At 43.0% G+C, this 22,887-nt stretch overlaps 1 long non-coding RNA gene across 1 annotated transcript; it reads right to left on the minus strand.

Annotated features, from left to right (window-relative positions):
* Positions 1-1,053: 1,053 nt before the first annotated feature.
* On the minus strand, positions 1,054-21,278 carry LOC147159083 (uncharacterized). Its single transcript, XR_015090430.1, has 3 exons — positions 20,606-21,278; positions 4,257-4,353; positions 1,054-1,402 (listed from the first exon to the last, which is right to left on the minus strand). It is a non-coding gene; the product is annotated as an uncharacterized LOC147159083 (long non-coding RNA).
* Positions 21,279-22,887: the final 1,609 nt, after the last annotated feature.

A 22,887-nucleotide genomic window follows, 5' to 3' on the forward strand; every position in this document is an offset into this window, starting at 1 on the left:
AAAAACCCTGTAACGTCACAACAACACAGTAAAAATTCAAATTAAAAAAGCAAGAATTTCACAGTATTCAACAGCAGCATTACAGTGTAATAATTTACTCAAATATTCTCTGAGCCTGAAGACACCATTTCCCTTTTCTCTGAGAGGACAACAAAGGCACTTCCTCATCATATTTGGAGATTTCTTGCATGATTAATGAAATATAAATCAATGACAAAGCTGCTTCCCGAACCCTTCCGGCCGAGCTCATGGGACCTTAGATCAGACAAAATATGAATGATAGTGAATGAGGGGAGAAATATTATCTTTTGGTCCCGTTTGAGTTGTGACATGAAATCCAAGTATGTCGTTAATGGATTTAAAATGTACATTTGAAGTTGAAGAATGTCATACTTCGAAATGACATACTGATCGAAATTAGGAGCAAGGACTTGAAGAAAAGTTCAAAGTGAAAAAGACAAAGAAAAAGAAAAAGCTCTGCCAAAGGGTGAAAAGACGAAAAAGTATTGAATGTTGAAAGGCTGGGGACGAACGAGAGAGACAATCAAGTGTGGCTAAAGACAGACACAATATGAGGTGACCAACAAAGGGAACAATTGCTGAAAGGATGTCAAACGGTGGGGGACGATGAAAGTGAGGCCGAGGAGTAAGTGGAGTGAAAATGAAAGTCAGAAAGACATAAAAGTACGAGGAAATTGATGAAGGCTTAACCAGGACAGAGCGGCAAAGCACAGAGTTGTGCTCGAAAGGTCAGCGCAAGAGGACGTTAGGGCGCCGGATGTTTGATTTGACCTAGCAGTTCCCATTTGCGTAGATGCAGTGCGCAAAGTGGGAGGGAAAAAGTTTGGAGCGCATTTTTGATGCCAACTTCGAATGTCTCTGAAATGTTCTTTCGGGTCGTTGGAGAGCACAAGCAGACTTACGCAATACAACGTTGCCCACGAGCAGCGCGGCCACTTGTCTGCATATCGACGGGGAGCGTGGCAGACCTAATTAGGTCTTGCTTGGTCAGGGCTTTGGTCGGCGGTCGGGACGAGCCGCGCGGCTCACACCGTGACTCCTGACGTGCACGGTGTCAGCCATCACCGCTGATACCGGATGAGGGCAAACAAATGACTGCCAGTAACGCCGGAAAGCCTTCGTAAGAATGTTAGAACATCCTGTTACATCAAAATGGCAAAGCAAAAACAAAAAAACTCAACGAAAATGTCTTCATCTCGTGTATGTCCAAATCAAATCATCATTTTTAAAGGTAATGTAAGATGAGTTGAAAATGATATTGAAGTATATATACTGGGTGGGATCGCATTCGCGGTGCCGGGGCTGAGTTTGCCAGTCGGGAAGCTGCGGACTCTTGGGTTGGCCCTCCGCCAGGGGGGTTGCGCCCTGGTGCTACCGTGGTCTTGTCGGGCCGAGCAAAAAAGAAAAAAGAGAAAAGAAAATAAATGATATTGAAATGTTTTGGGATGATAGTTTGTGGTGTATTTCGCTGGCGTCGGGCCAAAACCGCAAGTCACAACTTGTTCAATTTTTTTTTTTTCTTAAAAATAAAAAATTAAAAAAAAGTCAGTCCACATGTGTAGGTGTTATTTTTATCAATTACGGACCACGCTAAAGTATTAAAAATGTCTTTCTCTCTTTGATGTATAGTTAAGAGTTGAACAAACATGCCGTTGCGTCTCGACCCCGACGCCAGCGATTTACTGTTTCAAACTACTATTCTAGGCAGTTATAAACATTTGACCATAGGAGAAGTAAAATAATTGAATGGCGGCGCAATGGTGTGAGCGCTATTCATTTTCTCCAGCAGAAGACCTTTTTTGTCATCATACATATCAGCTCCGTAGATCAAATATCCTGTGACCTCCTTTGAGAGCAACGAAATGCGATTGCAAATGTTTTGAGTTCTTTCATATTGCAATAAGGTGCTTTGAAGCGCTACCGTTCCGTTATGATGGAGCGGCGGCGGCGCTCTCACGAAGCCGGCCCGATCGTGCCTACTGCTTTTACGTGGCAACGTTTAGTCTCAGTGAGCTGTGAGCGGCGCTTCAGCGTCAGCTCTCTTGCGAACGTCTCCTTAAAGATCCCATGTTTGTCCTTAGCTGGGAAGTCCGTGAACGAGCATGAATAATGGCGCCCCAAGCCCGCGGCTCACTTGAATGGAATGCGGCCTCGCTGTCAAAAGGGTCACGTTACACGCTTGCAAATTGTCGACTGACATGCCATTTATTTTGTACCTACGGTTACAACTATGTACAGTATTTCAGGAAGAAAAATGTGCCTTTCGAGGGAGCAGATGTGGAAAGTTTGAAAACGGAAATGTTATCAATCAATCATTTTATTTTTCACCGGGACTGCCAGTGGTGAGGCCGTCTAAAGCACCTCGCTTACAACGTGTGTGATCCGGCAAAAGTATGTAGTGATGGGAGGGCATGGGCGGGACCACCATTTTCACTGGGACTCTGCTTAAATCGACTGCGATTGGGCTCACGTCACAGCAAGAATGACGGAAGTACGAACCTCTCGTGAAAACGTGAAAAGTGCATCGAGTATTTGGAGTATACGGTGCATGCTGCATCTTCTGTCCAGACTTGGAGATAAGAATTCAAGCTAGCAAAGTCATTTCTATTATTGAATTCCCTCACCCAATAAGATTGATGAATCATAAAGAATAGGGTTGATAAGCAGTGCCGAGTCTTAACAATTCCCACCATTCCATTATGCAAATACTACGTATTGCGCATGACTTCAAAAGCATCAGAAATCTACTAATTAATATGCACTGTATTACAAAATCATCAATATACAAAATAACCAATCGTACAAAAGGACTTAGCAAAATAATGATGCTCTTTACAATCAATTCCAAGCTGTGAACTGTGTGAACTTTGAATTTGTCTTGAGAAAGCATAAAAGCTGTCTCGAGCATGGCCACACACTCGACAATAAGCTCAATGGACTGAACACAACCATCAGATTCTTCCCACCGCATCTTTTTGCTTCTTTTCTCTCCGTGTGTTTTGCCACTCGAGGCTCTCAAGATGAACACTCGCGATTGGCCCCACAATGGCGGCGAGTTGGGGCATAATTGCTCCCTCCTCCGAGCTACCGACTGCATGCGCGGCTAAGCCTGTCTAAGATCATCATTTCAATTTGCTCTTAGCAAGGTTGTCAACACTCCAGTGTTCCTGGGGGGCGCGCTTCGCTTCTGACCCGCCGACAAGTTGCTAATCCTGTTACGCCGCAAGAGATAACGTAACAAAAGGTTCATACGGTGAAGGAAAACAAGCTGAAGCTCAGCTCCCCGCCAACATCATCGCGGCATGACATGTTATTAGGAAAAACATGAGGAATCTGTTCAAGCTGCAGCGGGAGCACCAATTTAGCATTAGGTTCGACGATATAGATGTACGTACCGACAGACTTCGATGAACAATATTTGAGAGACATAAGGCTTTTGTGTACACAGAAAAAAAAAAAGTGAAGTCAGCTGGTAAAAAAGGGGAGCAAAAATATCAATGTTGCACATATTTTCCAATTCCGTGTGTATTTCTGCTCAGTCGAGTGCGTTATGTTTTGTACAAATTCCTACTAAAGGTTTGAAGGTAATACGAAAGATGGTTTGGACTTCCATACGTATGCTTGTTATGTTTATGTTGTCATGCGGCAGAAGCTGTAGAAGAAGAATGCATATGCCTCCGCTCAGTTCGATGTCACGCGCTGTGACAGATTGCTGCGTATGCACGTACGTTTGTTTGTGTCGTCCTGCGAGCGCGCTTGCAGACAGTAATGGGATTGGACAGATTATGCTCCAGCCATTGTTGTCATGTCCGTGTTTTACAAATGCCTCTGCCTCCTCGCATGAAGCTGTGACAGCCAATCTCTCATCTTTGTCACTTGTCCTTTTTTTAAACTTTCCCCAGGAAGTTTGATTTGATCCAGTTAAAGTCGTCTTTGCGGATCAACGAGCCATTTGTGGGAAGAATTTGATGATTTTCAACCAAAAATGACTTGCGTGTCGACTCCCGCATGACGTCATGCCACGAGAGCGACAATAAACACATGATGAAAAAAAAAGAATCATCTCTGTTGGCCGCTAAGCGACCGTCAAGATGTCCAAGCGGATCATTCGTCAAACAAACGGACTTGAATGACGTACGGTATGTGCGCTTTAAAGCTCAACATGGCTATTTGTCTGCCTATTTACAGCTCGAAACTAAACAAATACTGGATACATAAAATAAGATGCTGCTTACGGTTAGGAGAAATAGGAGGATGGATCTCTCATCCAATCCGATAGACCCTCCTCGCTGATGTCAATTCACGCAGAATGCTTACTTTCTGTTTACCGTTCTGGAGGACAAGAAAAAGAAGCTTTGTTATTATTCGGCCGTTCAAAAATGCTTGTCATTTTACACTTCATATCTTGCACTGACATTTTGCCTTGTTTTTTCCAATTCACACACGTCCTCGCCACACGCACGCACACGCACGCACGCACGCACAGACCGACACACACGCAGAGCTACTGGTAGCTCACTGTAGGTAACTGCAGCTTGCAGCGAGCATACGTGGCACATGCATGCTAAAAACAAACGGTAGCATGTATGCTAATATACGGAAGTACATGTGTTTTAAAATGCCAACTGGAGTAAAATAGTGACTTCAGCTGTACTTTATATTCATATATAATTCAACTATTTAACTCACGGTTCTCACGTTATTCGTTGCCATACACTTTAACAGGCGTTCACAATCCATTCACATTCCGCGGCGTAACTCGTCCGGCCAGTTTGTTTTGGTGGATCGCTCCAATGCTTCTCACAACTTTACTTGGAACGTTTTCTTGCTTCCTCCCTTTCCGAACCAAGAATTCATTGATGTGGAATTGTCTTGCGGCTGCTCTATTCCCGTGCACAACCGCGTAACTGATAGATTGCAGTTTAACTCTCGACTCGAAGTTGACGCCATCTACGGAGTCAGCTCTGCGGATAGCGCCCGGTCGCTACACGTCGCCAAATGGGTGGGGAAAAATGAAAAAGCGAAAATGAGAAATGCTTGGCCCAAAACCGAAACGCCGAAAATAAATGATGCCCATTTTTCATTGCATTTATTATAATTCATTACAATTATAAAATGAATATCAAATATTTAGGCCTATTTAGCACGGGCATTTCAACAAAGCACAATATCAATTGAAATGCGTCCACACCACAGACATCAGAGACATGTTGGCGAATGGTCAATTAAACACCGAACGCAGGGTGAGCAACTGAGCATTTTCCGGCGGTGCAATTTCCCTTTATAGTCAATGCACAGTACTTTGCACCGGCGGGCACGGGTGCGTGCGGTGCGGCATGGTGCGGATGACGCATTCACATCAAATTAAATACATTTCTTCGCACCAGCTTTGGGAACGGACTGCAAAGTCACACGGCGTCCTGTACAGATCTGTAGTCACCCGGAGATAGTGGTAAGTGTTGACTTCTTTAAAACTGGTGATAGCAATAGTGCGAACATTAGCTCAAGTATTTAGCACGGCCACCAGAATGCAAGTGAAAAAGTGGAAGCGCTCGAGGGGCTTTCATCAAAGAAAAAAAGGAAGGTAGGTATTGCTTGATTCATCCTTTTTTGGCCATATTCTTTCGGCTCAAATTTTTTTCCGGCCAAATATGCATATTTTTGCCATTTTCGGACGGAAATGAAAGCAGCGTGGGAATCAGCATCACAAGCCTAGCAAATTCGTCCCATCACTTCGTTTATCGTAACAGGTAGCACTTTGCGGCGCGAGCGAAACCGCCTGTGTCGTTATGCTCCTGATCACGTCAGCTTTGCATTTCTGGTGCCTTTCTTTTTTCCCGATTCGTCATCGTGTTCGCCTGCTCGTTATCTCATTATCCCATCAGTCAGTCAGTCGTCACTCAGCATCTGTTTCCCTCACACACACAGACGTCTGCGAGTCAGCACCATTAGATGGCGAGTCCGTCACTGGCTTGCCGCCTGACGCTTGTCTGATTCATCCTTGCCAGTCGCAATCCATCAGCATAATCCGCCGATTGTTCGCGATGCAATGTGGCATGTTTTGTGAGGGCTAATGCGGCCCAAGGAGCATCGAAAGGCAACGTACTGACTTGACACGAACATGGATAACGACGTTACGCACTCCCAGTTCTCATTAACTGGCTCAAAGGATGGCGTCAAAGCAGGTCATTATGTGACAAAATCATATCAAAGAAGCCTGGTGTGTGTTTTTGTTGATATATATATCGCAAACTCAACCGCCACAACAATACTGATGTGTCAAAAATTCTGATTTATCAAATACAATTGTGTATTTATAACAACCACAAAGCTTTGCTTTATGCGAACGTCCGCTAGGCTAATGCTAACACTAGGGCTGGGCAATTAATTGAAATGTAATTGTGATTTCATTTTGGCTTCTCTGGATCATAAAAAAAAACATTATAATCAAAGAAAAATTATTAATGAGCCAGGATGTGTTTTTAAAATACTCATACCAGCAATTACTGTAAAATCCCAATGAGGGGCTAATAGAAATTTAGCATTAAGTTCCAGGAGTGATAGTCTTTCAAATAACAAATAGACACACACAAACGTTGCAACTCGTGGTGTAACAGTTCAGAGAAGCCACAGTTCAGTGGGCTACCGTACCTGGGTTTTAGTCCAAAAAGCGGAATTCTCGTTTTCTTTTCATTCATTTTTAGCAGACAGTAGTGCTAATAACAGTTGGTCCAAAATAGTGTCATTTAGAACTTTTGGACTGTACCTGAGAGAACTTGGTATAAGATGACCACAAAAAAGTACTTAAGGCTCAACCTTAAATTCAACTGTGAATTAAATTCAATTCTATGAAACCGTAGCAGCGCAAACGGACAAAATGGCTTCTTTCCCCAACATTTTGCTTGTGGTGGGTGGCTAGCTTCACGCAGGTTAGCATCTGCAGCTGTTGTGGCACCTGGTCCACAACAGCTGTCTATTGTAAAAGTATGGCATTTGCACACTAAAAGTGGCAGAAACTTTTGTATGCTGCCAAAATGAATGAAGTTATACTGCCCCTGGTGGCCAAAACAAACGCAGCAAAGACTGATTAATGGCTCTTTTTTCTTTCAATTTGGTTCAATGGGGAAAGATGAACGGAGCCTTCCTGTGTCTCTGTTGCAAGCTGCTGATGACACTCTAAGAAATGTGTGCTTTCTATCAACGACGGTGCGTGTGGTCTCGGTTGGTAGGTAGGCAACGGCATGCGTGTCGTCATGTCACGGGCCAGTGATCTGCCATAGGTGTCATCAAAATCGAAAATACGACGGCCGCCTCCTTGTTTCCCGTCAGCTGAACAGACAATCGAGCTGTCCGTCATCCTTCTTTCTGCCTCACCTGAGATAACACGTGAACTTCTCAAGTTCTGTCTCACAAGAGGACCGACCGCCGTGATTATTTCGACGCAGAGAGGCAGTGGCGAGCTGCGGACCTCAAGACGCGGCGTGTCGGAAGGAATGAAAGATGGAATCAGTTTGGCGCAGGCAGGCTGGTAAAAATAAGAAAAGAATAGATGGCGCAAGACGCATTGTCACAATGTGCTTTTTCCTCTTGGAGAGTCACAACCTCTCCATTTGCAATAAAATGCAATATGGCAGCCTATTACAATATACAGCTAGGCTGCATATTGCACAGGAATAATTTATGAGGCTTGAAAGCTTATACTGGCATAAAATGTGATTTAAATATCCACATTATGACTCATTATTGGACTTGGTTACAGAAAGCAACAGCACTGCTACATGCTGGGGCAGCCAGCTAATTATCCATACGCTGGTTACTTGAAAAAAGCAACACAGCAAGCTGTGAATTAAGTACATGGGAGGTAATGACCACCCACCACTTTCCACCGAGTCTGCACTTCAGATTTATAATACAAAGAAGTCGGATTTCCACATTCATTTGTATTTGTGTCATCATCATGACAGCGCTGATGACCACTTATTATAGTAGAACGAACTGACAGAATACTGTAAATCCCCAAAAACTAGATGAAGATATTTCTGTAGAAATTGTATATGAATGCTGAATGAAAGAGTGAAACGTGTGAAATGATATCAAGTGAGGTGGAATGTTGTTGAATGGTGTTGGATGATTTGGAATGTTATAGAAGGACGGCTAACAAACGGCAACGGAACCGACACACTATTGTCATCCGTGTCCTTAAAGCAAAACACCATTTATTAAAAATTGACCAGCTATTCAGTGAAATGGAAATGTCAACTCTTCCCTGAAAAAAAGTGTCAATTTATGTTGAGTGATTATGACTTTAAAGTACTTTTTAGGGATTATTTTTGCATTAGGCACAGTAGCTGCCATTTTTGGACAGTCATGTGATCATCGTGACGTATCACATGGCTTTCAATGACTACAAAAACACTCACAAGGAGGCTTTCATACTTCATAAACTAAAATTGTTTGGCTCGGCGGCGCAAAAATCTCGCTGGTTTCCAAACCCGGAAATGAAGGCGTCCCCGGGCCAGGACCAGGTTGTGTGAACGCTGCGGGGCAGACAGAGGCGGTGGCGGCGGCGGTCGGTCTCTCAGCCGAGCCGCCGCCGGCACCCGCTCGCCGCCCGTCACTACCGCTGTGCCGATATTTATCCGTGATTGTGCTTTTGTGCTCAAGTATCTCACAAACGTTTACTGCGCTTTGCTGCCTTTAGCAGCCTATGCTTAGGTGAACAAAATAAATAATACACAGCGAGTTGTTGTGGTGAGCCAAACTGCCTCCTTTGCAAACATTTCTTGCCTGTGATTGTGAGAATGCGGAACACTGCCTCTCTTATTCTTCACCGGGAAACCAAACAATAGCCGTGAAGAAAAATGAATGCCACATAGTTGGGTGAAATTGAAGGTTTTCTTCAAGAGCTCAGGATGGAGCGGAAAAAAACGTGACTTATGTATGTGTGACTCATGAGCGACGGATGGCGAAGGCAGCCTTGTGCTTTGTGCGTCTGACGTCTCAATGCACAAGAAAAGGTGTTGTACATTATTAGGAGAACACGCAGAAACGTAGACGTCAAATGTGTCGTGGTTGGAAAAAACAAATGTGTCGTTTTGACGCGGGTTTTTCAGTAACTTTGAAAGCAATAACTCCAGCTGCAAAAGTAAAACAATTATAATAATTGTGCTTTTGGTAATGGATGGACTTTAAATTGCCTGCTATTAAAAAGGTCCAGCTAATTGAATATGACAATTCAGGATGCTTAAAAAAGGCAACTTTTAGAACTATCACTCTAACTGTTCTAAACCTTCTCCAATCTGACTTTGATTTTGTCCCCTACAAAACTCCTAACTTTCAAACTCCATCAGCATTGACAAATTCATTATATGGCCAAAGCAACAGCTCTTTTTAACTTTGCAAACAGGCTTTTAAGCCCACTCAGCATCATTCTTTATTTGTTTATCTCCTTCTCCACAGAAGGCAGGCTGACACGGATCCAGACCCCCCAAAATAGAGCTGCTCTCATCCCACTCCGATTACACACGGTGGTGTCTGCTGCCAAAAAGCTCCCGCGCGCGCGCACGCACACACGTTGGGAGGAACATTTAGTATGAATGTTATGTACATCCAATAAAAGGAAATAATTGCAAATAGAGTGCAACAGAGGAACTCCTGGGGGAACAACTTTTTCAGGAGATCATTAATGTTAATTAGGTGATTCAGTCAACCAATTATTCCATTGAATCATATCAAAATGTATCATTCGACACAACGCAATACACACAAAGTGCATTTGAGGTGCAAGTATTTTATTTTGTCAGTGACACCAGAGGTGGCAAATCCAAGTCCAGAGAGTAAAAAACCCTGCTACAGTTTGGCTTTAGCCCCAGGTGCTAGCTAGCTAGCATCCTAGCTAGCTCCCATTGTCCTCGTTTACCTGCTAGTAACATCAGGGGTTAAAACCAAACTGTGGCAGGGTTTTTACTTTCAGGTGCTAGCTAGCTAGCTCCCGAGATAGCTCCTATGGTGCTTGTTACCTGCTAGGGAGCTAGGTAGCATCAGGTGTTATAGCCAAAGCAGGGAGCACCATGGGAGCTATCTAGGGAGCTAACTAGCTAGCACCTGAAAGTAAAAACCCTGCCACAGTTTGGCTTTAACCCCTGATGCTACCTAGCTAGCTAGCTTTAACCCCTGATGCTGATAGCTAGCTAGCATCAGGGTTTTTAATTTCAGGTGCTAGCTGGCTAGCTCCCTAGCTAGCTCCCATGGTTCTCGTTTTGCTCGGGAGCTAGCACCCTAGCTAGCTCCTATGGTGCTCGTTTCCCTGCTAGGGAGCTAGCTAGCTAGCATCAGGGGCTAAAACTAAACTGTGGCAGGATTTTTACATTCTGGACCTGGATTTGCCACCTCTGTCACCCTCTTCATGTTGTATATTGTCATATTTAAGACTTTGAGTGTGTGCAACTTGAAAAGACGGGTCTAGACTGGTGAGTGACGTGGACGTCATTAGTGTGTAGCTTGTAGTTGTGATTTTGCGTCAACCTATTTTGTAATCGAGTTATTCGATTCATAGTTTTGGCCCAATTCTGGACGAAATGTGATTTTTTTTTAAAGCCTTGCGCAACCCTCCAGGCAAATTCCAGGCTGTTTTTATTATATCTTATTTACAAGAGATTTTGGTCCCGTAAATGATGCCGGGAGTACAAAAAAAGCTTCAGCCATCATTTGTGCCGCACGAGGTCAACGGAGGTTAATACACGGCCATTACGGGACATTATGCACCATGGCAGTTTGGCGGCACAATCACGTGAACAATTGTGTTTGCCTCCTGGCATCTTTGATGCTCGCATCATCCTAAATGTGGGTCAAACATCCAGCGGACATAAGTGGAGTGATGTCTAATGACCTCGTCTTCATTCGAATATTGTAATTTGAGCTCCCGGCAATATACAGTAGGCACATAAGCAATCTTTATAATGTGTTGTAGATTTCTCAAAATGTGACTGCCAATGAATGTTATTGGACAATTTTTGTGTGTGATTGGCTATTAGCATAAACAGTAAGGAAATAAAGAGGTTTATTAGCCTGATTATTAAAAAAAAACAAAATAATCTTTTGCAAAAGGACAAAGCGGCATCACAGATCTCATCAATCCCATTTAGGCTTTAGTAAAACCGAGGAGTTGAGTCCATTATTAATCAGCATGAAGGCAGATCTGTATTTAATTCATAATCTGCCTCAGAGCGAGCATGTAGCTCCGCGGTCGGTCCGGTTCACTTTCATGTGGCGCTAATGAAGGAAAAACGCATAAATATCCAAATTGTGCTTTGGATGTGCTTCAGGACAAGTTGAGCAACATGCTAGAAGAAAAGAGCCGTGTTATGCGAGCGCTCCTCTTGCGTATGCAAAGTGACACATAAAGCATCTTATGCTTCCACGGTGTCTCACAGACAGACATGACACTGACTGCTCACGTGTGGCGTACCATCTGTGTCGTGAACAAGGAGTGTTTGCGTTGCGCAGGCCCCCCCGAGGGTTGGCTTCTCATGTCCTCACGTACGCTCTTATGTTCGACATCTTTTTTGGTGCCGACATGAATGCTACTCATACTCCATGTGCCTGAAGTGTATTTGCGCAGTCCCGCGTGTGCGTGTAATTGTGGTTGATACCTGTGGCAAGCGTGTTTCGGCACTGTGTATTCAAGTGAAGTGCTGTGCCTGTAAAGGGCTCTATAGCGAGCGAGTGTGAATAAAGAAGCAACATTTCCTAAGATGTTGCGTCATGTCGTCCGTTCAGGATCAATTTCAAACCAGGTAAACAACGGAGGACATTTAATCGATTTTTTTCTGGCTATTTTCTTTCAGCAAGTCCAGCAGAGACTGGAAACAATACATGATACCAGAATTAATTGACAATTGGCGCTTTTCACAGCAGCCATACGTCACCGCCAGCATTTTGGATGCCATTATTGATGACTACGTTGCACTGAAGTGGGATAGGATGGAGATGGAGCAGGGGCCAGAAAGAAGTTGACGCCTGTGTTTGAAAATAAGCAGCCTTTTGGGATGCAGCTCGAGGAAACGCAGCCAAAATACTTTGGCGGCCCGTTCAGGTCTATTGATACCACATGAGACTCCTTGGGCTGCTATAAATATGCAAAGTAAACACATTTGATGAGCGGCATTTAAAAGTAGTGCCGCGGCGGCAATTTGTTCGGAAAGCGTGAACTCAACTGACCCCTTCTTGCAACATCGCATCAATTTCAGATGAAAACTGGGATGAAATTAAAAGTTCCGACAACTCTCCTGACTCATCTCGCTTCCTGTTTGATGTTGATGACTTACAGGAAGTTACATGCGCTCGGCGGGCACCAGTTCTTGCCGGTCATGCAAAGGGCAGCTGTGAAAAGGTGATAATCAATAAATCAATTTATTGCACGATAATTAAAAATGAGCTTGATAAGTTTGCTGGAGCAGTCGGTTTGATTTTTGTCAGCAGCTGTGATCACATATTTGTTATCGTGACAGGCACAACCACATATTTTGATTGGGACTTTTTTTCTGTCTACCGGTTTCATTTTAGTTAGCGATTTGGGAAATTCATTTAATTGTGTGCTCTTTGCAAAATTACTTTTATGACAAAATTGAAAAAAAATAATAATTGCCAAAAGAAATTTGGCATAATTGGGATATATAGGTCTTTTTTTTATATATATATATTTGTCATTGTTTTTTGGGAAATTTTATGTATAAGTAAATTGTATTGGCACTTGGTATCGGTATGGGTGAGTACTGAAAATGTAATTACTGGCAGTAAAGCACTTAACGTTTTTGCTCTGGCACCATCTTGTGGCTTCCTGGTGCCAATGAACCCTGTGAGTTGAGGAGCTCCGATGAGACAAAAGGAGTGCTTTGCGGCCAATTGATGACATTTGGATGCCAAGGAAAAATTTGGATTTGATTTGATGAGCTCAAATCAAAGAATTGAGTTGTGGAGCTTCATTTAGACAAAAGTAGTGGTTTGGTACAAGGAACTCTGTTGAAGTTAGTTGAGGAGCTTCATGTTGACTACTTTTCTATATTCAATTATAAACCTTTTGAAGCAGAGCATCAGTTGGTCTCCAACACTGTACAGGTTGCGCAGGAGATGTCCATAATATTGTGACCGGCCATTTTTGTACAGTCTATCCAGTTTCGGTGCACCATATGTAAAATATTTTCCCCCAGAGAGCTGTCAAAAAGAGATGAATGGCTAAGCTATACGAGCTAAGGATCCATCGATGGCGCGTAAAAAAAGAAAAGAAAAGCAGTTTTTCAGGAATCCTAGGTCGGAAATAGAAGTCTGATCATCCCTAATGCCTCTCGGCCACTCTGGACACCCTCCCCAGACAATAGTTGACCCTTTTCAAGCACACCGCCGATGAATTCTCCGTCTGCTGAATCTCCAGCGGAGTAGGAGCGGACAGTCTCCCAGATGGACACGCGCTGGCTCCTGCTGAGGTGTTCTTGTCGTACCCACCTGAGCACTTCACGACGACAGAGTAAGTGGTCAAAGGAAGTGGATGCTCCCACGAGACAGGTGAAACGTGACATTAAATTTGCATTAACGCTCTCAGATCTGGATGACTTTACAGAAGATAAAGAGACAAGCTTCTTTTCAGGATCTAAGTCCACTTGGCTCTTTTTCAACAGTCTGGGACGGATTTACAGCATCACACAGTCCAGCGTGCAGACGCTCACGACAACTAATGCGTCGTGGTGATGATCGGAACAAACATGCAAGGCTGAAACAATTCAACACAAATCATTCTGTTACAAAAAGATCGCACCAACGATAAACAAATAGCAACAAAATAAATCCATAATAAGGACGTTCATACACGAGCTACAACGTATTCAAACCGCAAACTGGATACCGGGGCCTGACGGATTTCAGGGAGAATAAAATTCCGAAAACTGCTTAATCAGCCAATTCATTATAAAGAACGATTAATAAAAAAATAATTTGGGCCCACAACAATAAAGATACTAATTACTGTCAGAACATTTGACTGCTTTGACCCTTAGCATTAAAAAGATCATTAAAAAATAAAGCTAATATCGGCCGGCTGATTAATTAGTCGGGCCATCAAGTCGACACTCTTAATTGCTGACACCCGCGTCACACACCAGGCCAGGCGCCACCTTTTAAAGCCACACACACTTAAGGTCACATTTTGTTGTTTGAAATGTATTTTCATCCAATAAAAAATCAACTGGACAATCGGTAGAACAATCAATTCTCAACATATTTGCTAGCATATACATCCTAACTTCAGGTTCATTTCTAATGGCCGCAATGGACTGGTGAGTGTGTATATTTAAGTATTTACACGTCTATAATAGCAACACAAATATATGATAAGCTTTCTAAGTTATGCATCACACGTTCATGAACGCATATTGCAGCATATACGCTTGATTTATGACACGCTCGTCCCAAAATATGAGAACGTATTCCAAAACGGCGGGAACCTGTGAGGGAAACGGTAAAAGCAGGGGGGGGGGGGGGCAGCCTTCGTGATGTAATCCAACGGTGTCAATGCTTTCAGATGGGAAAAAACAGTAAATGTCTGCAGTGTCTCATGGGCTGGGACGTCACCTTTCAGAGGCAATAATGGTCCCACAGCACCATCTGTTGATCACTAGGAGAAACAAAATGCTTCTGCTTTTGGCTTTAAAAAAATATATATACTATATACATACACTATAATATGTGGAGCTACTTTTGTCATTTTTAGGAGTAGTAGGATTCACGTGCTTACATAAGGCTGTCAAATTCAAAGCGTGTGACAAATTTTGCCCAGTTCAAAGCAACAAGGGAGACAATTAGCGAGAATGTGACAAATGCACTTCTACCTGGAGTCTTGAGTTTTTCTCTGTATTAGCAGTTGGTGACATTTTCCTTCTCGCACAGAAAAAGCACTCGCCAATCGATGCGCACCCAGTGATCAAGGAGCCATTAAGCATCGGAGATTAGACGCAGACGTGGTAACATTTGTGAAATGATCGATTGGAGCAAAGTAGCGTCACCGTCCCTCGGAGCGGCTAAAACTAAACAAAAATGGAAAGAGCTGAAAGAAATCAATGTTTATGTCAGCCAAGGGATGGCGCATACAAACGCTTGTAAAAAGGGAAAGTCGCTTTATCATAATACAATGATGAAGCGTTTTACCACCTGCTGATCGGCACGCTCACAATAATCCTCAATGAATGACACCATCATTACAATAAAAGGTCATCATTAATCCGTCTTCCTTTACAGTCGGAAGAGTCAAGTTTGCTTCTGATGGAAATCAAATCGAAGGTGCTTTTTCGGCAGCCTGATAACAATGAACCGACTCGACAATAAGCGAACAATACCAAACTTTTTGGAGTGAGAACTAATGGAGGAAGTTGTGATTTGGAAAGTTGATGTTTTTTTTATTGAATCGATTTTAAACATGCATGTTTAAGCATGTCGTTTACTGGCTGGGACACTGCAATGAGTTCAGTGCTTAATATTTGGCTGAATGCGTGCGCTTTACTGGGAGTCGGGACCGAGGAGGGACAGCGGGACGTGAGGAAGAGACAGGTAGGCTCTTTCTTCACTGAGGCTGCAAGGGACCGGAAGCAGCTTCTAGAATCGATACTAAAGTGAGTCTTGGTATCATATTGATACCAAAGAGCTCGTATCGATCCTTTCCATTGATTGATTTGGGCTTCTCGTGGGTTCCTCCCTTTGCCCTGCGCCGGCGATACTGGCACCAGTATTTACTTGGTATTGATCAATATCAAAATGTGCAGTAGGCTATCGCACAGCTCCACCGCTAGCTAGCTTACCATCCGTCTGTTCCCCCGGTTTCGAAAAATGAACAAAATGAATGTGTTCAATGTGCTCTTACGAGCTCTCTTTTCTGTTGGGAACGCGCGTGTGAAGCTTGAACGGAGATTACAAGCAAACTCTTCCGTCCGTCGAGCTGCAGCTTTGCAGGGGTGTTTTTTTGTCCGTTTTTTGCCTCTTAACTCCAGTAGGCAGTTAAACATGGCTCAAAAGGCAGCTGTCATTTTGTCACTTGAATACTTTCAAACGTGTTAAACGATGCCTGCAACTGCAAGCTTCCAGGTGAACATTTTCAAGAGTTTGATTGTGGATGACATCATAGGAATCTGACCGTGTGATGACATCACCGCCGGGGTCACCTTTTCCCCATTCACACACTCAGCATCACGAGCTTTACAATCGTTATCGATCACCCCACTGACAAGGAAACATGAATTAGCATGTACTTACGCAACACGGCGAAGGCGCACGTATCCCCATGAGGAAACGTCACGTAACGACGTTCAGCACTCGCAAGGGAAAAAGCGGTCCTGAGGGGGACGCGCGCTGACGTATAATCGGCGACAGCCTTCAAATCTGGACTTCTATTGAATTTCGATTCCTTCCTTATTAAGACAGTGGAGGCAAAGCCGCTCGGATATCCACAGCCAGTCATCCGCTTTGATTGGCTTTCCTCCTAACAGGAGCTTCACTCGCGCTCGTTCCTTTTCTCGGTTACTTTACAACACACTCCAACATTCCAAATGAGAGGAACCAAAAGCCCAAACCATGTACGGGACTTTTGGGGCAGAGGCCGATACTGAAATTGGGGGCGAGAAAATGTCATAAGAACATTGCACAAGACGTGCTGTATGGGGAAAATTCTTTAAAAGGACAAAATATGATTCAACATGAAGCAGAACACTACTAAATTAAAATGAGGAACTTATGTCACCAAAGGGACAAGGCAAGCTATGCTGTATAATCTTCTTACATTAGAGAAGAGAGAACATGGGAATTAACAGTCGTTTATTTGAAAAATACATTTACACAATTTTAAACGTTTGCATAATAGTCTTACATTAGATGATGGTTGCCATGGGAATTAACAGTTGCCTAGATCTTTGTTAATATATATTAACAGACCGCCTAAAATATTATTGTCGTGGGACACAAAAGAGTAGCGTTATTTTGCTTGCAAAGTCACAGCTGACCAAAAATTCCTCGGTCGGGCTGTACTGTCGAGCGCTGTACATTTCATGTCCCTCCCCTTCGTTTGTCCTGCGGATTGCGCCCGATGTGCCTAATGAAGCGGTACCGGTACAAATGTAAAGAAAACACCGCATGTGTTTAAAGGGAAGCACAAGCGTCATCCATTTGCATGCACTCTAACACCACTTATGGCCACAGATGGCGTTGTTATTAAGTCAGTCTGCCACTGCACAAATGACAACAAACACACGGCGAATAAAGTATAATGGTGCATGTGAGCAGTGAAATAAAGGACAGTGAATGACTCTTGATTGTTTATACCAACGTAACGTTTGCGCAAAGTGCTTATTAGAAAGCCGTTTAAGAGGGCGAAGATGATGAAGAGTTCATCTTGAATTATGCCGGCAAACAGCATTTCAGATCGCAAATATATATATATAACTTTTTAGGAATAGTATTTTTTAACTCTAAACTATTAGAACACTTGGGCTTCACTGTCCTCTGACCTTTCCCGCAAGCAAGTTTCCTTCTCACTTAACGTCTTTACTGTCACCCGTGATCCTTTCCTGCCATTATGCTGGCATTTACCTGTCAGCTGCGTCCATTAGGGGCCGACCTGACCTCTATTGGGCGTGAGGAGGTCACTGCGGTCAACACTGACCAGCGTGTAGCGTGTACGTGACAACAACGTCAAAGCTCCACACGCGTTAAGGAGAAATATGAAGTGAGACCGCAACACTGCAACCGAACATTGCAAGCACTCAACGTGTCAAAACTGCATCGAGAGCTCATGCTGACCCACAGACACGTTATTGTTTATTCGCTATTACTATAATGAATTGAAATTCCATCAGTCCATTCAAGCCCCGAATAAAGCATTAACAAAAACAATGTCATGTGTTTTTAAACAAGAAATATAGCCTCTATGCTATTGGACATGATAAAAATATGCAGTAATATAATTAAAAGAAGGTGAAGAGTGGAACAGTTTGTGCATCACGATAAATTCATTGTGCGGCTTCTTCTGTTGTGCATGGGTTGGCCAAAAGGGGGCAGTATAATTTGCAAAAGAGACAAATTCTCAGTAAGCTGCGCTAATATTTAATCACAAATAAATAATAACTGTTTATGTTCATATTTCCATCCGCCGCTACGTCGATGCTAGTATTGTTAGCCCAGCTATGGTGTTTGAGTGTTAGCAGAAAGCTACGGACAAGGTTACGTGGTTATTCTGAATACCTTTATAAATCGTGTCATTTATTTTATGCTTCTTAATTAATTTTTGTTACCCCAAACCATGGAGAAGAAAATATTTTGCGCTCCCTCAAACCTCTGCCTCGTTTGTCTATAAAACTACTGTAAGTACACAGGAGCAAATACTCCTTGAGCATTCTCTGACGAGAGCGCCACTGCCACCTACTGTCGTGGTTGTACAATTACACTTTATTCCAGTACGACAAGGTCAAACTGCTGCTTGTTGCGAAGTTCGCGACGACCATCTCCATTTCTTGTTTGCAGCAAATACAAGTCAAGTGGCGGCTCGTATGGTTCCACTCTACCGTACACTTTGCTGTATTTTCAACAATAAATACATATTTAAAGTATGCAGATATTGTCCAATTTAGATTTAAAGAGAACAACTGATCGTAAATCCTGTTCGAGTGAAGAAAAACGGCAATTTCCGTACTCAAATGAAAAGCAGAAATCCATGAAGCAAGAAACCTGAAAAAGGACACGTTGCCTTCGCTGTCGTGGGCCACATCAAATGCGGGCTTGACACGCGTGCAAAACGCAACACGTCCTGTCTACCTTTTCAAAGATAATGCCCTGCTGTGGAAAACGAAATAAAAACTCTTTTGTTGTGGTTGCAGCTTGCCTGGCATCATACGGAGAGATGTTAGGTTGGTTGGGGGCTTTTAAAAAAGTGCATTCTGACAAAAGATACGCATCGCCTCATTTGTTTCATCAAAACAAGACATTTGCAAACATCTGCTTTGACTTTGGAAAACAGTGATGTACATTTTTTTTTTAATATTTCCTGATATTTTATGGACCAAACCAGTAAATGAATCACGCTATTATTTTTTTTTTGGGGGGGGGGGGGTTGCTTTACAATCTTCATCGTTAAAATATTGAACGCATAAATCTAACATACCCGTGAACGCTTGCAAAATGCGGCAAGTATGCTGCTGGTATTTTATTGTAAAAAGTGAAAATACAGCAATAAACTGTAATTAGGTGAATTCTGGAATAACAGTAATTTACGGTTAAATTGATAACAGCTGGGAACTGTAAAAGAAGAGTAACAAGCTGAAAAGTGAAACATCTAAATATTGTAAAGTCCTTCAAATTGAAACGGGATTGACAGGCGACCAGTCTCAAATATACCCCCTCATCAGGGCAAGTTACTGTAAAGGAGAGAAAAAGGATGGATGGAAGCTGGCAGTTCTACTTTTTCTGGCATGAGTGAGTAATACCTCATCATCATCATCATCATCATCATCATCATCATCTTCGCCTCTGATCCAAATCAAAGCATCTTTTGCGCTCCATCTCCAACTCACATCAGTGTGCGTTTCTCCCTATTTTTATTTTTTTTTTATCATCACTTCCATCCCCCTTCTTCTCTTCCTCCTCCTCCTCCTCCTCAATCAGGATGAAGGTTTGAGAAGGTCAGAGGAAGATAAGTGCAATTCGTATCCGTCTGGCATCTCGCTGGCCCGCAGATTGCTTGTGCCCGCAGTCACCCAGCGGACAATTCACCTCTCACCCTCGCTTTTGTCTTCAATCTGCCTTTCAAAAAAGGTCCATTTCAATCCCATTTGGAGTGTAATCCGACAACTGCGAGATCAAATGGACCTTCAACTGATGTTTGACAAAACATTCCAAATGTATGCCATGAGACGGGGAAATGAATATGCAGTGAGTAAATAAATGTTTGAAAATGAGATTAAATGTATTGCACTTAAAACTTAAATACAACTGATCTGAATTCAAACAAAAAAAGTACTGTACTGATTTAAAAAGGGGAGGGGGGGTTGTCTGATACCACTAGAGGGAGCTCACACTTTGAGAATACCTCGTCATGTTTCCAGAATCTGTGGAGCCCTAAAACAGACTCATCGTGTGCACATGCTGTTTCCATGGCAACTTAAGGCTGCAACACACATCAATGAAAGGACGGGTAGAACCGGCAGGAACAATAGTTTAAGATTTTGGAAGGGCAGTGGAGATTTTGCAGAACCAACCGCTCAATTTGTTTACCTAAAAATTCGAATCAAAAAGATTCAATGCAAGCGCTTCCAAGTTAAATACAACTATACGGCAGGGGTGCCAACCTTTTGTGAGCCAAGATGTCCGCTTTTCAAGTGGCCAAGATCTCCGACTTCAAACATCAACATGGCAAACTCACACCCATCTTTTCCATCCTGCTGCCACAAACTCTTCTCATCTCACATTTGCCATTTTCAACAATAACCATAAGCAACCTTCATATGAAAGAAAGTGGAGGGAGAAAAAGCGGAAAGAAGACAAGTCCATGACTTCCTACCTTGGTGGGAAGCGGACGTTGGGAGGAGGCAGCTCGCTTCTCCTCATCAGGAGTATTGGACGGTGCTGCTTGCAAGGCAACAAGGTGCTCGCTCGGCAGTCATCGAGGCGTCGAAGAGACGCACTTTTCCAAATATCTTCACCTGCTGCTAAGCTATTCCGCCATGGCGCCACATCCCGATCCATAGGAGTCCAATTGGAGGGAAAAGCTCTCGCACGCACACACCTGTCAATATCCTTCCTCGGGTGCTCCTGTCCATCCACGGCCATTTCTTCACCTCGCCTTGTCGTGCACTTCGTTAATGGCCTTTCAAATCTCCGATGGATTTTGGAAGGAGAATCTAAAAGGCTGCTTATCTCCCCGCTTCGGAATGGCTTCTTGTGTTGAGCAAGAACACGTAAGTGACGCCAATCGTTGCGGCTTTCGCCTTGGCTTGGGTGGAAATTGCCGGCTTTCAAATCCCGCACTTTTTTCTCGTAGCTCGCGACCGTGAAGAGTTTGAAAGTGCCGCTCCACATTTCCTTTCTTGGCCAACGGCGCGGTTCCCTTGCAGATGAAACCGACGGGGTTTGAATGACGATAAACACAACGATCATCTTCCTCCCACTCTGGGTGAAAATCGTACGTTTCGGCTGGTTTTTCCGCCATTTTAGGGCGTCCTGTCAGTGCTCTGTTGCGCGCTGCAACTGCTAGCTGCTAGCTGCTAGCTGCTAATTACTGCTAACCGCTACCCACTTCCGCCATGCACGCCCTTGGGGCAAAGGTGACATCATTTTTTTTTTCTTACTCTTAATACTTTTTGGAGTGAATGTGTAATATGGTGCCCAGGGGCAGTTATTACAAAAAATAAAATAAATAATAAAAATAGTAATAAAGTAATAATAATAAATAATCTCTCTCCCCTCCACCCCCCACCCCCACCTGAGGTCAATTTGCGAACAGTCCGATGGCTACGAATCGATCGCGGTAGACTGCATGTGCACTCCTGCTTACTGGATAAAAAAATAAATAAAAAGGTTTAAACCACAACGCCATTATGCAGTTTGAAAATTCAATTCATGTACAGTGCTACCAATGTTAACTATACTCTATAAAGAGAATTGTTGAAATTAATTTAAGATTACAATTTGAATTGTAAAATAAAAATAAAAAAATACTTTTCAGTAACACACGATTTAATTAAATGAATCCAAAGTGAATATATTATGTCTAATTAATTATGAGTTCATTAAACTTAATACCCTATATATGCACTTCATTGAATTGAATTAAATGAATTAAGTTAATTCTGGATTAATTTAATTTAATTGATCCAAAATGAATATATTAAGTTTAAATGATTATGAGTTCCTTAAACTTAATATATTCACTTGTATTAAATTAATCCAAAGTAATTATATTCAGTTTAATTCAATTTAATATATTCACTTAGGATGAACTGAATTCAATTGTGTGTTACCAATTGAAGCCATTTTTTAAAAGTTGGTCAACAATTCAATTTGCAATCTTAAGGAATAAAAATTGGAAATCGGAATAAAAGAATGTTTCCCCATAACGGCCTTTGTAGGCTCAGTTGTCGGACTATCATGGCATAAACCTCACACATTATCGATACTTTAACCTTAACGGTTACATCTTCTTTTCCTCCACCTGTTGATTCGGTGATGTCATTATCCAAAATAGATGCCGCACTTCGCTTGGGCCGCATTTGCCGCACGCACGGTCGTTAAGCCGTCGCGCATTACACAAATAAGCATTCTCCCTTGTGAATTGCACCAAACAAATGAGTTGAAATAAGGCCGTTTAGCTTTAAGTGCAGCACTCCATCACTTTCCAGCGCGCAATCATTAGCGCGTTCCCGCCACGCACAAGTGGCCGGCTCGCTGAATTATGCATGTTTGTTTGTTGCTTTCATTACGCCAGCAGGCGGAACCGCGGCGGATTTCCGAGCGGCGTTATTATGTGGCGCTTCCTCATACTTTGCGCTTGGAGGGATGACGAGCACTTCGGGGGCCTCGTGAGCTCTTTTGGCGCGCATCGCTGAAACCAGCTTCCTTTTCTTATTTCTGCCCGGCGAGCCGTCGATTCTGCTTATGTGCCGTTTGGGATGCAGCAGCATTCAACAGTCAGTCCTGTTAAAGAAAAAAAGAAAAAGGGAAAAAAGCATGACGCGATAATGCATCCAAGAACCCGAGTCTCGCTTGCATTTCAAGCAGTCCACATTCACCGGTTTTAGTGCGTGGGAGAGGATTTTTTGGGACGAGTGTGAGAATGTTTTTTCT

Source organism: Leptonotus elevatus, chromosome 17 (assembly GCF_054856555.1).
Source record: "Leptonotus elevatus isolate MCC_2025b chromosome 17, RoL_Lele_1.0, whole genome shotgun sequence".
Lineage (NCBI taxonomy): Eukaryota > Metazoa > Chordata > Actinopteri > Syngnathiformes > Syngnathidae > Leptonotus > Leptonotus elevatus.